This window comes from Pyrus communis, chromosome 4 (assembly GCF_041283825.1).
Source record: "Pyrus communis isolate YQ-2024b chromosome 4, ASM4128382v1, whole genome shotgun sequence".
In the NCBI taxonomy this organism is placed as follows: Eukaryota; Viridiplantae; Streptophyta; class Magnoliopsida; order Rosales; family Rosaceae; genus Pyrus; species Pyrus communis.
In genome coordinates, this window is record NC_142568.1 from 6,228,583 (window position 1) to 6,242,629 (window position 14,047).

The following is a 14,047-nucleotide window of genomic DNA, read 5'->3' on the forward strand; positions in this document are numbered from 1 at the left end:
ATTTAAAGGTACTTAATAAATATATATATCATTCAACTTGATGGGATACGCATTCTACGAAATTAGTTTTAACGCTCCAACCGTCAAACTTGTTTGTATGTACTTCGAGATCACATACGCAGAAAATCGTAAAAAAAAACATTCAGAAAGCACGTAACGAGACAAAACTTTTCAACGGTTATAAACGAAAAATCACGATTTAATGATAGTTTTAACTCCGATTTTGATGATTTTTTACACTACACTCCTTGACCCGATATGAATACAATGAAAGAACTCGATTTTCAATTTAAAATATTTACAGTAGTGGATATCACAAAATCTTATGTTATACTTAATGAAAGTATAAATAAATTCTAAGTGTTAGTGAATCTACTGTTTTGATGGAATACACATTCTACGAAACTAATTTCAACGATCCAACCGTCAAACTTGTTTGTATATACTTCGAGATCGCATACACCAAAAATCGCAAAAAGCAAACATTCAAAAATCAAGTAACGGAACAAAACTTTTTGACAGTTATAAACAAAAAATCAAGATTTAACGATTATTTTAGCTCCGATTTGGATGATTTTTTTACAGCTACACTCCTTGATCCTATATAAATACAATGAATGAATTCGATCTTGAATTTAAAATATTTACACTAATGGATACCACAAAATCTTATGTTATACTTCATGAAATTATAAATAAACTCTTCAGTGTTTGTGAATCTATTGTTTTGATGGGATACGCATTCTACGAAACTAATTTCAACGATCCAATCGTCAAACTTGTTTGTAGATGTTTCGAGATCGCATATGCCACAAATCGCAAAAAACAAGCATTCAAAGATCAAGTAACGGGACAAAACTTTTTGACGGTTATAAATGAAAAATCGTGATTTAATGGTTATTTTAACTCTGATTTTGATGATTTTTTACAGCTACACTCCTTGACCCTATATGAATACAATGAATGAATTCGATCTTCAATTTAAAATATTTACATTATTGGATGCCACAAAATCTTACGTTATACTTAATGAAAGTATAAATAAACTCTAAGTGTTAGTGAATCTATTGTTTTGATGGGATACGCATTTTACGAAACTAGCTTCAACGATCCAACTGTCAAACTTGTTTGTATATACTTCTAGATCGCATATGCCAAAAATCGCAAAAAACAAACATTTAGAGATCAAGTAACGAGACAAAACTTTTCGATGGTTATAAACGAAAAATCAAGATTTAACGGTTATTTTAACTCCAATTTTGATGATTTTTTTACAGCTATACTCCTTGATCCTATATAAATACAATGAACTAATTTGATCGTCAATTTAAAATATTTACACAAGTGGACCACAAAAACACTTTGCAAGACGCAGTTGTTTGTCGTGCAAACAACATTTGCGTGACGCATTGGTTGGTGCGTCGTGCAAACAATCTTTGAGTAACGCATTGGTTGGTGCGTCGCACAAATTATGTTTGTGCAACGACCAATTGTGACGTCGCGCAAGTTATATCTAAAAAAAAAAAACAATTATTATAAAATTTACTGAAAATGTGACTTTACTCCTTTCAAATTCCTTTTTTTTTTTTTTTACATAAAACACAATAATATATTTTTCTAACAAAAACCGGATCCGAACTACAATAATAAATTTAAAGCTACTTAATAAATATATATATACACACACACATATATATCATTGAACTTGATGGGATACGCATTCTATGAAACTAATTTTAACAATCCAACCATCAACCTTGTTTGTATATACTTCGAGATCACATATGCCAAAAATCGTAAAAATACAAACATTCAGAGATCAAGTAACGGGACAAAACTTTTCGACGGTTATAAACGAAAAATCATGATTTAACGGTTATTTAACTTCGATTTTGATGATTTTTTTATAGATACACTCCTTGATCCTATATGAATATAATGAACCAATTCGATCTTCAATTTAAAATATTTACACTAGAAATAATTTAGTTTTGGAACCATTCATTAAGGTTTACAGAAGGTCACTTTGCGCGACGACAGTCTTCGTCACACAAAGTTCCGTTGCGCAAAATGTCTTTGCGTGACGTTTTGTTGTCACCGTTGTGCAAACACACTTTACGCAACACAAATTGCTCTGTCGCGCAAGTATGTTTTTGTACTGGTGGTTGGATTCCAAAAAACCTGATGCATAGACGGTAGGAACTGTTGGTCATGTCAGTTTATATAAATGGCTTTCCCGAGATTTGCAAAAGGAACACATTTGTTTGTTTAAAAACTGCCAACGGACATACATCATTTTATGAAAGATGATAACCAATTCTAAATTCCTTTGAAAGGTTATTATCTAATGGCATTGCTTCCATTCTAACCAGCCAAAACATTGAATTTCTTCATCATCAAACAACCACAATAATAATACATTTAATTATATTTTAAATTTTACAACATTCTCCACTTTTCTTCCTATTTCATGGATTTCATTTAGAGCAAAGCTTTGCAAAAAGTCAATTTATATTCCATCATTTAAATAATTTCTTAAATGCCAAAACCAACAAATGCACAATGAGCCAAAACTCGATTTTATGTTCCATTCGTCAAAAATAATATTTCTTCACTAATGTGTTTGTGTTTTTATGGTTTTGTTATATAATGGAGAGTGAGAGTGGTTGTGAGGGCTTGAATAGTCCTTTCATAATAGAGTTGCAAGTTATTTAGTATTAATTTTTTATTGGGGTGTATTAACAACATGTGGGAAGTTAATAAAACGTCTGGGGTATTAAATTATTGTGCTTTTAAAAAAGCACTTCAACAAAAGCACTTACAAATAGAACACAATGTTGTACGTGTCCCATAAAATGCAGAATAAGGGTGGGCACAGATTGGTGCAATTCGGAATAGATTAAAACAGAAATCAAAATTTATTGCGTTTTGGTTTAGATCGTTTTGACAATGAAAACAAAAAGAACCATTCAATTTTGGTTTGGTTCGATTTAAAACGGTTATGTTTAAGTTTGGGCCTAACTTATAGGCCTGTTATAAAAGGGCTTAACTTATAAGCCTATTTCGGTTTAGGGTTCCCAGCATTTTTTTTTTTAATTTTATTTTTTTAGTCTTTCCACTTTGTTTGGCCCCAAATACAGAAAACAACGTGAGATTTTTTAGTGTGACTAATACGGGATGATACATCACGTGTCATTATAAAAGTTAGTGACTTAAAAAGAAATTTTCCATCATTTAAATAAAAATACATTGTGTACCATTCGTATTCCGGTCACAGTGAAAAAAACCTCACTTATTGTTGAATAAACAATCCACGTATTACATTAACACTCCACGTATTGTTGAATAAACCTCACATACTTAATACACCATACATTTGATTTTTTAATTAAAAATTATCTTAATACACCCTTCATATTTTCTCATAATACCCTCATACCCTACATTCTCAACGTACACCTCACTTTTCTCCATACATCCCACCTTTTCTATACACCCCACATTTTTCAAATCTTATAACACTCGTTTTTAAATGTCTTATGATTTTGTTTTTTCGTTCTACTCTGTTATTTTTCGTTCATTTTAAACCGCTTAATTGGCTCATTGAACTGTGACTCAAGTTTACTGCTTCACCATCCGAATAACGCTCTAACATCTTAGAAATTAAATGTCTTATGATTTTGTTCTTCGTTCTATTCTGTTGTTCAGGCAAGGGCTTGCCTGTGTAGCCTATTAATTTTTTATGGTGATTTTGATACATGTGAACTTTTAAGTTGTGCTTTGATGTAGTATCTTACAAAGCAATATTTGGCCCGTGTAATGAAACCAAAAGCTCTTACGAATTTGTAGGCATTTTTCATATGAAAAATTATGGTTCGCTAACAATTTTATAGCTATTGGATATCTGTGTTCATCCAATTTGTAGTATTCATGCTTCCTAAATGCTCTGTACTTTCTATTCTGTTAGATAAACCTAGTTGAAAATAACCATAAAAAATGGAGGGTGTGAGGAGTTTTGATAGTTGAAAAAGATAAATAATAAAAGTGATTTGTGGTGAATTTTCAAATTTTTTATTTTTTAAAACCTAATAAGGTCAAAATTGTTATTGCATAGTAGGATACATAAATGATTTAGTATTAAAATTTAATGTGGAGTGTATTCAACATTTTGTGGGGTGCTAATATAAAAAGCCTTTACTAATTAAATTAAATATTTTTTTACATTATGTGTTCAGTTCCAAATATTAGGAATTGAAATCAAACTGTTATTTTAACTTTTGGTTATGTTTTAAATCGGAACCATTTCAAGACCGTAAAAAATCGAATTATTTGGCACAGTCCAATTTGATCCATATTTCAATTTCAGCTTTCGATCCAAAGTGCCCACCCTTAATGTCAAAGACTCTTGTCTGATACTACTCCAAACCCTTCCCCATCTAGGAATCTTTCTCCTAGCTTCTTCTTAATTAGTCTTCTAGCAGAAATTTTATTCTTAAAAAAAACATAAATTCTTGCCCGATTGTTCAATCCGACGATGCTGAGCTCCCCAATAGCCTGACTGATTGGGCTGGGTGGAGATACACTTTTGAGTTTTGAGGAATTAGATTGCGTAATTGCCCAAGCAATTGGCATGGGGTGGACTTACTCTAAAGCAGTGCCAAGGGATTTTCGGACGAGCCACTTGGATTAGGGCTGGTTTGGTATTGTTGTGCTTTGAAAAAAAAGCTGCTTCTGCTGTGCTATGAGAATAAACAGCTGTGAAATAAAGCAGCAGAGTGTTTGGTAAACTATTTTGTAAAAGTGTCTTTGGAAGAAAAAAAACATTATGATAGTGTTGGGTAAACTTTTATGTAAAACAGTTGTGACTGTGAAATGACCAAAAATGGTATAATACTATATTATTATTATGATATTTTATTTAATATTATTATTTTTATGTGAGGATTTTGTGTGGTCGTGAGGCCCACATCCCATTTCCCTTATCCTTGTGTCTTTTTTTCCCTCTACACTCTCGAACTCTCTCAAAAACTCTCAGCTTTCTCTCTTTCTCTCTGCACTCTCTCCTCCACCAAGACAACCCCACACACAAACCTTCGATCTCAGACCATCTCACCTCAACTCTCTCTCTCTGCTCTCTTTTTTCCTCCTGCTTGGAATCCTCGGAATCAATCGCCTGAACTAGAGCTGAGTGAATGTATCGGTGAAATAGAGAAATGGGTTTTAGGAAATTAGGGTTCTTGATGGGTTTGGAGCCACCATAGCTCGGTGGATGAAATGACGTCAGAGGCTAGGTTTGTTTTCCTCCGATTTCCGTTCAGGACTTTCTCCGCCAGCTCCCACTCGATCTAGTCCCGGTAAACGGCGTCGTCAAGGACCTGGTTGGCGAGCTTCGCCCAGTCCTCGAAGTTGTGAGCGCGGAGATTTTTGGAGACCCACTTGAGGTGGGCTGAAGGGAGGGTGCTAAACATCTTGCCCTTGTATTTTCCGAAGTCAATGACTCTGTCTTTGGCAAGCGGCGGTGTTGAGGCGGATAGAGAAGGTGGTTTGGGGGGTTTTGTGGGTTTGAAGGAGCAGGAGAGGCGGAGGGGGTGCATAGAGGTGTGGGAGAGTGGTGGGTTTGACGGAAGAGTGTGGAGGTGGAAGAGAGAGCTCAGGGTAGGATTGCCAGAAACTTTCATTAAAGGGTCACTGTTCACCAGTGTTTTAGAGGTTTGAGCAGAAGCTGAGAAGCCAGCTTTTCAAAGCTGCATTTTGCTGCTTCTGTTTTTTGGATTTTTTCACCCAAAACTGTGAAAAAAAACTGAAGATGGAAGTTTACCAAACACAAAAATGACCCCCAGCTTTTTTTTATACCAGCTTTTTTTAAAATCACCTCAATCCCAAACCATACCTTAATGATGCAGGTGGTCCATCCATCATTGTGATGTATGGAAAGGGATCATCTCCGAATCCCTTCCACCAAGTCCACCCATTCGGGGCATTGAAATTTGATCCAACGGCTACAAACAGGAGGTCCCTTTAAAAGTTATAATAACTTTAGCCGTTGGATCAAATTTCAATAGCCCATATGAGTGGACTTGGTGGACTTGGTGGAAATGATCCATAGAGGATCCCTTTCCATGATGTACTAGGGTTTAATATTGAATCCTGTAAAGTTTTGTAGGTAATGTGTAAAATCAAAGTGGGGACAAATTTATTTTTGTAATAAGGAAAAGAATCCTCGCCGGATCCTTTTCTTGGGGATCCAAGGGATCCTGTAATTATGTCCGTTCATCGTACATTGTGCGGTCAAAAATCATTTGAAATTTAAAATTTAAAATTAAATATAAATAATACCTAACGAAAACTGATTGTACAATATACGATGAACGGACATGATCACGGGATTCCTCAGATCCCCAGGAAAATGATCCGGCGAGGATCCTTTTCCTTGTAAGAAGGCCTGGGAAGATTGTGGATATCATATTTGAGACTAGTATATTTATATAATCTCAAATCTCATCTTTGTCAGGCTTGTTACTTGAGAAAAACTTCAGTACGAGCATCTTGATCACGTAGTTGTGCGCCTAGAAATAGATAAAGCAACAGTCACCCCTCATTTTGTTACACCAACACCATCAAGATTCCCTCGATCATTCAAGGAAGAAGAAGCGAGGATATGACGCACCAAACCCTAGTAAGTGTTTTAAATTCCAAATCAAATCAAATATAAACAAAATAAATCCTAATTAAGCTAACCATATTAAGGTCTTTCAATAATATAGGTGAGTGTGAATTCCAATATATAAGAATTATCCACCATAAGTTTGATTCATTTCACACTATAATCATAATGTTGTGAGTTTGATAGAAGTGAGTTCTATATAAAATGTGGGATCCATCTACTTTTTATGTTTCTCAATTTTATGATTAGTTACTTATTTTTTTCTCTTATAATTTATTGTAAAGGGATCACGTATAATTTATTGTATAGGGATCACACTCATGAGTTCAATATATCAAACTAAAAAAATAAGAATCACTCTTATAGCACTCAAATTTTTGGTCCACAATAAGATTTTGATTCATATATTAGTATGACCACAACCAATTCCCACTCCAATAATCGTGAAAAATAGGTTTATTTCCATGGCATAAATGAGTAATGAAAACTAAGCTGATCCAGCTCTTAGGTCCTTAAAATAAATGGATGGTTTATCATGAATATATTATTTGGTACTTACGCCATCGATTTGTTCCATAATTATGGATGACTAGACGACCTCTGGTTCAAATGATTTTTAATATGGATGATTTTCAAATGAAGATTAAGAAATTGAATAGTTCTGCTTATGGAGTTTATACAGTTAATATTCATTGTTCAAAAGAAGTAAGATATGCACAATCCTCCATGAAGGAACGTAAGTATTATACTTAAACTCAACAATGTGTACTATACGTTGAGGTACTCTACAAATATTTTCACTCGAATATCATGTACTTGTTAATTGCTAACTATTACGATTGGTCCAGGTCCTCCTCAAAACCCCATTATAATTCTATGAATATTCTCGCTCTCTGTGAACTTCAAATCCTAGATCCAGAAGCACACCAACCCTAGTTTCAAGTTTCAGTTGCCGCCATTTGCTCTTGCTAGGGGTGGCAGCAGCCCGTTACTCCTCATTTTTCTCCTGCTTCCCTCGCCTCTCCTTTGCCCTTTCCTTCTTTTCCTCCCTCTCATCTCCTTAGCCCCTTCCCCCTCCCTCCATCCACCTCATTTTCCTTCCCCTTTTTCAATCTTCTTCCTTTGTTTTTATTCTCGATTCCCCCTGAGTTTTATCTCAGTTTTCCCTGAGATGGGTCTCAGCTATCCCCTAAATTTGTCTTAGATTTGGGCTTCATGCCCCTTATTTGGCGTTTTCCCCACCTTTTACTGCTTTATGTCTTTTAATTTTCCTTCATCCCTATCCCCCTATGTGCTCAGACCGGTGGGCTCCGATCAGAAATTGGATATAAAATCCACTACCGCTCCCCAACTGGCATGCCAGATCCTTATCGGGGCCAACTGTTGGGCATAGTACATACCCATTTGCCTCACTCTCTACCCATAAGATACTTTGTTTGTATATATTTGTAGGGATTCGGGAAATGGGACTTGGATCTGGTGTCCACTCTCTCAGTTTGGAGTTTTGCTTCCTCCGAGAATGTGACGGCAGCGGCATTCTAGTTTATGTTGCTTAAGATGAGGGTTTTTTGCTGTTTGTTTTTGCAGCTTTCGGGCCTGAGCTTGTATGGGTCTCCCATTGTATCTTAAGTTGCAGCTCTCATTTTGCTTGGACCTATTACTTTATTTGTTGTTATTTACCTGGTTATGGCCTTGTACTATTTTTTAATGTAATGGAGGTTCTCTTGCGTGAAAAAAAATTAAAAAATTAAAAAAAAAAAAAATCTATGATTAGTTAGCCCATCAGTTGTCCTTACAAGGATAGTCACGTTAGCTAATTACCAATTTGATACATGAAAGTCAAAGTCATTGCATTCTTGCTCCATTGAGACGACCACACGGCACAGATATCATGTGATAACGATTATGTCAAAGCTCTAGGATTATGATGAATTGGTGATGAAGGGTCAAGATTTCATTACGTTCAAATGTAATTAAATATAGAAAAGAGGAATATCATCATCCAAATAATTCCAAGTAAACGTCAACTTTATTTCCCAATTTTGTAACTATATATATATATATATATATATATATATATATATTGTGAGTTCACATCTTCTTCACCATTTTGTGTATAACATCTATCATCGATTGACACATGTTAATAAATTTTACGCTTTTTAACTTTGTTGTCATAAACTTAACACGTATCAATCAATGATAAAGATCACTCACAAAAGCGGTTCATAAAATTTGATCTCATATGTGGACCTGACTAACATTTTTTGTACGCACCCGTTCCCATATGTAATACTAGCCTCTCTGCACGCACTAACGTGCGTGCGAGAGGCATTTTTGCATCACGGGCGCTACGCGCCCCAAAGATGTGTTGTTTTAGATATTCTTATATTTCTTAAGTGATTATTTTATAAATTGTGTTTGTGTCCATCACAACAATTTCTTATTATTTTCAATTTTTTATTATGTTCAATCATCTAACTTAGTCTTTTTGCACCTGCCCATTATGTATAAATATGTAGTCTTCTGAAGAAAAAAAAGCCAAGGCGTTTTTGGATGATCATTTTAATTTAATTATATAATTTTCAGTTTGACTTTAAGTTTATTGTCTGTTTCATTTATGAATATATTAGCATCTCCGCACGCACGCATTTTTGCATCACGGGCGCTACGCGCCCCTAAATGTGTATTGCGTTAGTTTTTTTTCATTGTAATTGTCAAGATATATTTTAAATGTATTGTGTAAAGAGGAACTTTTTCGTTACCATGCACATCCTAAAAAATTATTCAGTTTTTCATTTTCACTTTGCGTAAAGTAATGATTTAAATGTTACGCAAAGTGAAAACGAAAAACATAACTTTTTAGGACTTTATCATGTTTACAAAATTAAATAGTAAGAAATGTTAAATGTAATTGTGAAGATTTTGCATTAGTTTTTTTCCATTGTAATTGTGAAGATATAATTTAAATGTATTGTGCAAAGATGAACTTTTTCTTTACCATGCATGTCCTAAAAAATTATCATGTTTTTCGTTTTCACTTTGCATAAAGTATTGATTTAAATATTATTTATGCAATTGTCAAACAACATGGGTTAAATGTTTTCTTGCATTAGTTGATTCTTGCTAGACTGTCTGTCAACTTTTTCGTTACCATGCACGTCCTAAAAAGTCGTTAAGTTTTTCGTTTTCACTTTGCGTAAAGTAATGATTTAAATGTTACGCAAAGTGAAAATGAAAAAGTTGTAATGTTTTTGGTTTTCACCATCTTGGTTTTTAGATGTATTGTGCAAACCCATATTGTAATTCAATATGTAACAATAAAACCTGAACAAACTGCAATATGTAACAATAAAACCTGAATTACAATATGGGTTTGCAGTTTGTGCAAACCCATATGGTGTTGAAAGAGGTAAGATTTAAATGTTACAATATGGATTTTAGATGTATTGTGCAAAGATGAACTTTTTCTTTATCATGCACATCCTAAAAAGTTGTAATGTTTTTCGTTTTCACTTTGTGTAAAGTAATGATTTAAATGTTATTTACGCAATTGTCAAACAACATGGGATTTTGGATGCAAGTTCCTACCTAAAGTCCATAAACAATAGTAAGTAGATGTAAATAAAAGAAGAGTAGATGAAAACATTAAGTACTCACCTGGACTACTATAAAAAACAGTAAGTAGACATGCCAACGGAAGAGCTGACACCTATACAAAGGTGTTCTTACTATAAAAAGGTAGTATGTTGTATGTTCCTACCTGTTTATGTGAGAGGTATTTTTTTATCACAGGTGCTATCGCCCCTTGAGATGTGTTGTGCTAGCTATTTTTTTGTCATATTGCGTCTTAAAATAAAATATATCATACATTGAAAATAAAAGGAAATAAAACATAATTAACTCGCATGTAAAATGCATGAGAAAAAAAAAAAAACTCTTTGCACGTACGAAAGCACGTTAGAAAAAGCTAGTAATGAATAAAGGAAGAAATACAGCAAGGAACCAAGATATTTCATATGTATCATCTTTTCCTTGCCGTTTATCTTATTAAAATTTGCTAAAAATGAGTTGATAAGTTTGTGGCTTCATAATATAATATATATATACTATTTTTTCTAGACATATATGTTACACTTTCCCATTCCACCGCAAATTGCTTTGTCAATTCAATAGCACCACAACACTAATGCTTGTTTCCATAATTGCAAACGGAGTTTTTGAATGAGAATATGAGTTGAGGTGTAAATTGCATTATAGTATGTAGTAATTAAAGTGTACATACATTGACAAAAATAAGAAAAAAAAAAAGTCATATCCAAAGGAAAATGCATCATTTGTAGCTTTCTTCACATTTTTTTTCTTATGGGATTGCTTTGATTTTTCTTGTATTGTCTTGACTGCAACCATGGAACTGACACCATTGTATAAGTGTTATTATTCTCAATAGAATGCAAATTTCATTCAACTTGGAGAAATACTATTTGAGCAGCGAAGCTTAAATCCTGCTCCACTACACTCATTTATGTATGATCAAATCACTTGTCATAGATATTGCATTGCATTTTAAACATTTGCACATAATATTTTAATTGGTATTGACAATGAAATAAAAATATTAGATGACCACCTCAATTATTCTAAAATCTTGAATTAACATAAAGTAATGATACAATTAGATTACCGATTGTTAGGCATTTAGAAGAAAAATAATAAAAATGAATCATTCCAAACACCAACAAAACGGAAAAGAGAACTGAAAAAGGTCTTGAATCTTCAAGTTCCTTAGCCAAGCAAACCTTATGCAGTATCGCAAGCCAAAAGTCTTGTACGCCTATATAGAATTTTGTCCACATACCATGTAATTCATATTGCATTCAAAAAAGGCTTTTTCATATAAAAAAAAGTACATAGCAAATCATATACAAATTTATAGCTAGAAAAATAGTGTGCACATTTACTATTGAGAACATCTAAAATTAAACTAATAGAAATTAAACTATCCAATTATTATTACAAACAGGTTGGCAATCAGTATTAAGAAAAAGCTGCTTGACGGAAGACAATGATCTTTGTTCTTCAATCTTACAATAAAATGAATAAAGTTTTAGACATAGCTTACCAAAGAAAATAAATGCAAAACAAAGAGTCATTTACTCGTCAACTTGTCACAAATTTGTGCAGTTTTTTTATTGTCTCCAAGTATATTTTGACTCTCCCTGTAAATCGCTTTCTCTATCCCCATGTAGTTTATATTTAATTTAATTCCTAATCACATTTGGTATATATAGTTTATCAGTAATACAAATTGGAATTTATAAACACTTACAATGCCAAGTTGTTAACATATATACTTGAGCATCTCTGATCTTCATCCCAATCGTCGCTGTCTCGGAGTCTTAGTAATTTGCACACCACGGTCACCTCAGACCTTATTCAAAGACTGCGTCGAAAAAGAAGGGGCCGCGTTCCATCGTTAAGGGCCAGGGGAAAACAATTTTTGGTTACAAAGAAACCAATCAAACATCATATCAACCGCATAAAACCCCATATAATATGCTATTTTTTTTTTATCAAAATAATACGCGGATTATGCAAACAAAAAAAAAAATAGCGAAAAATAAAAAAGAACAATACAAATAGATAAAAAGTACCAATTAACAGAACAAAGAAAGCTAATGTAGAATAGAATATATTTATGAGAAGAATTGGTTCTCTTCAGCGTGTGGATTACATTCTCTTAGAAGAGGCCAAGGCTATCTTCTTGTTTGTGCCTGTCCATGAGATAACTCAAAACATTAAGTATATGAAGTTTAAAATTAAAAAAAAACAAAAAGACAACAAAAGAAAGCTGAGTAAATGGGGAGTAAGAGATCAAACAAACAGTGTGTGGTTGAATAACCTTCTTGGTTATCTTCTAGGGAACACCATCTTGGTTCTCTTCTGGGGAAAATTATGATAGTCTTACCTCCTTTGCCGAAGCCTTGAAAATTCTGCCTTCTTGTTTGTGCCTGTCCACCACTTTTAAAATCCCCAAATCAACTTTGAACTGCAAACCCATATTGTAATTCAATAAAACCTGAACAAAGTGAATTAGGATTAAACAATTCGATGTTGAAGAAGCATCAAATGAAATAAGGTGGACCGGTACCCATAAATTATATTAAAGGAGAAGCATAGATGAAGAAACACCAAATTGTAAGGTGGACGAAGAAGCACCAACAAAAAAAGAGGGGTACATGAAGTTGAGTGGGTTTCTCCCGAATAGAAATGTGGGGTAGTTGGGGTTTTAATCGTGCAACTCTGCAACCACTACAACTGCTTGTGGGGAGTTTGTTGGGTTTGGGGTGGCTTCAGTCTAGAACTCTGTAACTGCATAACTGCTTCTCTATATTTATTTATTTTTTTGGTTTTTTTAGAGAGAAAGAATGTGATGAGTAATCAAACGGTCATAATTAATCTAAAAGTATGGGTGGCTTTCATATTTTGTTTATTACGATTTTAACCTTATTTTATTTGTATTTTACGATTATTACCCATTTATATTGGGATAGTTTTGTGCTGTTTTATTGAAAAGAGAGGATATTTTTGGCATTTTGGAATGCTTCACCAAACTGGGGCTCTCCCTTTATATATATAGATAAATCCACTATTGCAATTTGAAGGTCCCAACCGTTCATTTTTAGGGTTTCTATTAAGTAAAATAACCTTACAAGGAATCAACCAAATTGAAAATGTATTTTTCTTGGATTCCAAGTCTTTAATATTTAGCATCGGTGCATTTTTACACGTATTTAACAAAATCATAACGATTGGATTAATCTAATGAATAGCCTATAAATGTATCACTTTCAATTATTTGGATCTCTTTCTTCCCTTCATCCTATTTTTCCAGTTCACCTTTCTCACTCTTCCGTTTTTATTAAAACTCTTTGCAGCAATTATGTAGTTATAAAACTTAATTTAGTTTGCTTTATCTCTTCATGTTTTCCAAAATTATACATGGAAACCAATAAATCCAAAAAAAAACAAAAACTTTCCAAACTCCAAATTTTTTTCCCTTTAATCTCTCTTATGGGCCAGATATATTAATTTCTTTTGTTTTTTTTTTTTTGTTTTTTTTTTTTTTGTTTTTTTGGCTGATTTCAGGAAGAAAAAAAAAAGGGGAAGGCACTTTTGGCCTATGAAATTGAGATTGAAAAAAATGGGAGAGATAGTTCAAACACGGATTGCGATTTTTGGTCTGCGAATTAAAGATGGAAGAAGTCTTGGGAAGGACGAGGAACCATACAGAAAGGAGAGATGGGATTGGTGCTTGGTGCCATATAATTTGCTGATGTGGTTAACTTTTGGTTAAACTAATGGTTAACTTTTTATTAAATG

General features: G+C 33.5%; 1 long non-coding RNA gene across 4 annotated transcripts; it reads right to left on the bottom strand.

Moving 5' to 3' along the window:
* Positions 1-11,955: 11,955 nt before the first annotated feature.
* On the bottom strand, positions 11,956-13,166 carry LOC148697370 (uncharacterized). Of its 4 annotated transcripts, none has more exons than XR_015961528.1 (3): positions 12,633-13,166; positions 12,399-12,438; positions 11,956-12,107 (listed from the first exon to the last, which is right to left on the bottom strand). It is a non-coding gene; the product is annotated as an uncharacterized LOC148697370 (long non-coding RNA). The 4 variants fall into 4 exon arrangements; XR_015961526.1 differs by having other exon boundaries at positions 12,567-13,166; XR_015961527.1 differs by lacking the exon at positions 11,956-12,107 and having other exon boundaries at positions 12,284-12,438.
* Positions 13,167-14,047: the final 881 nt, after the last annotated feature.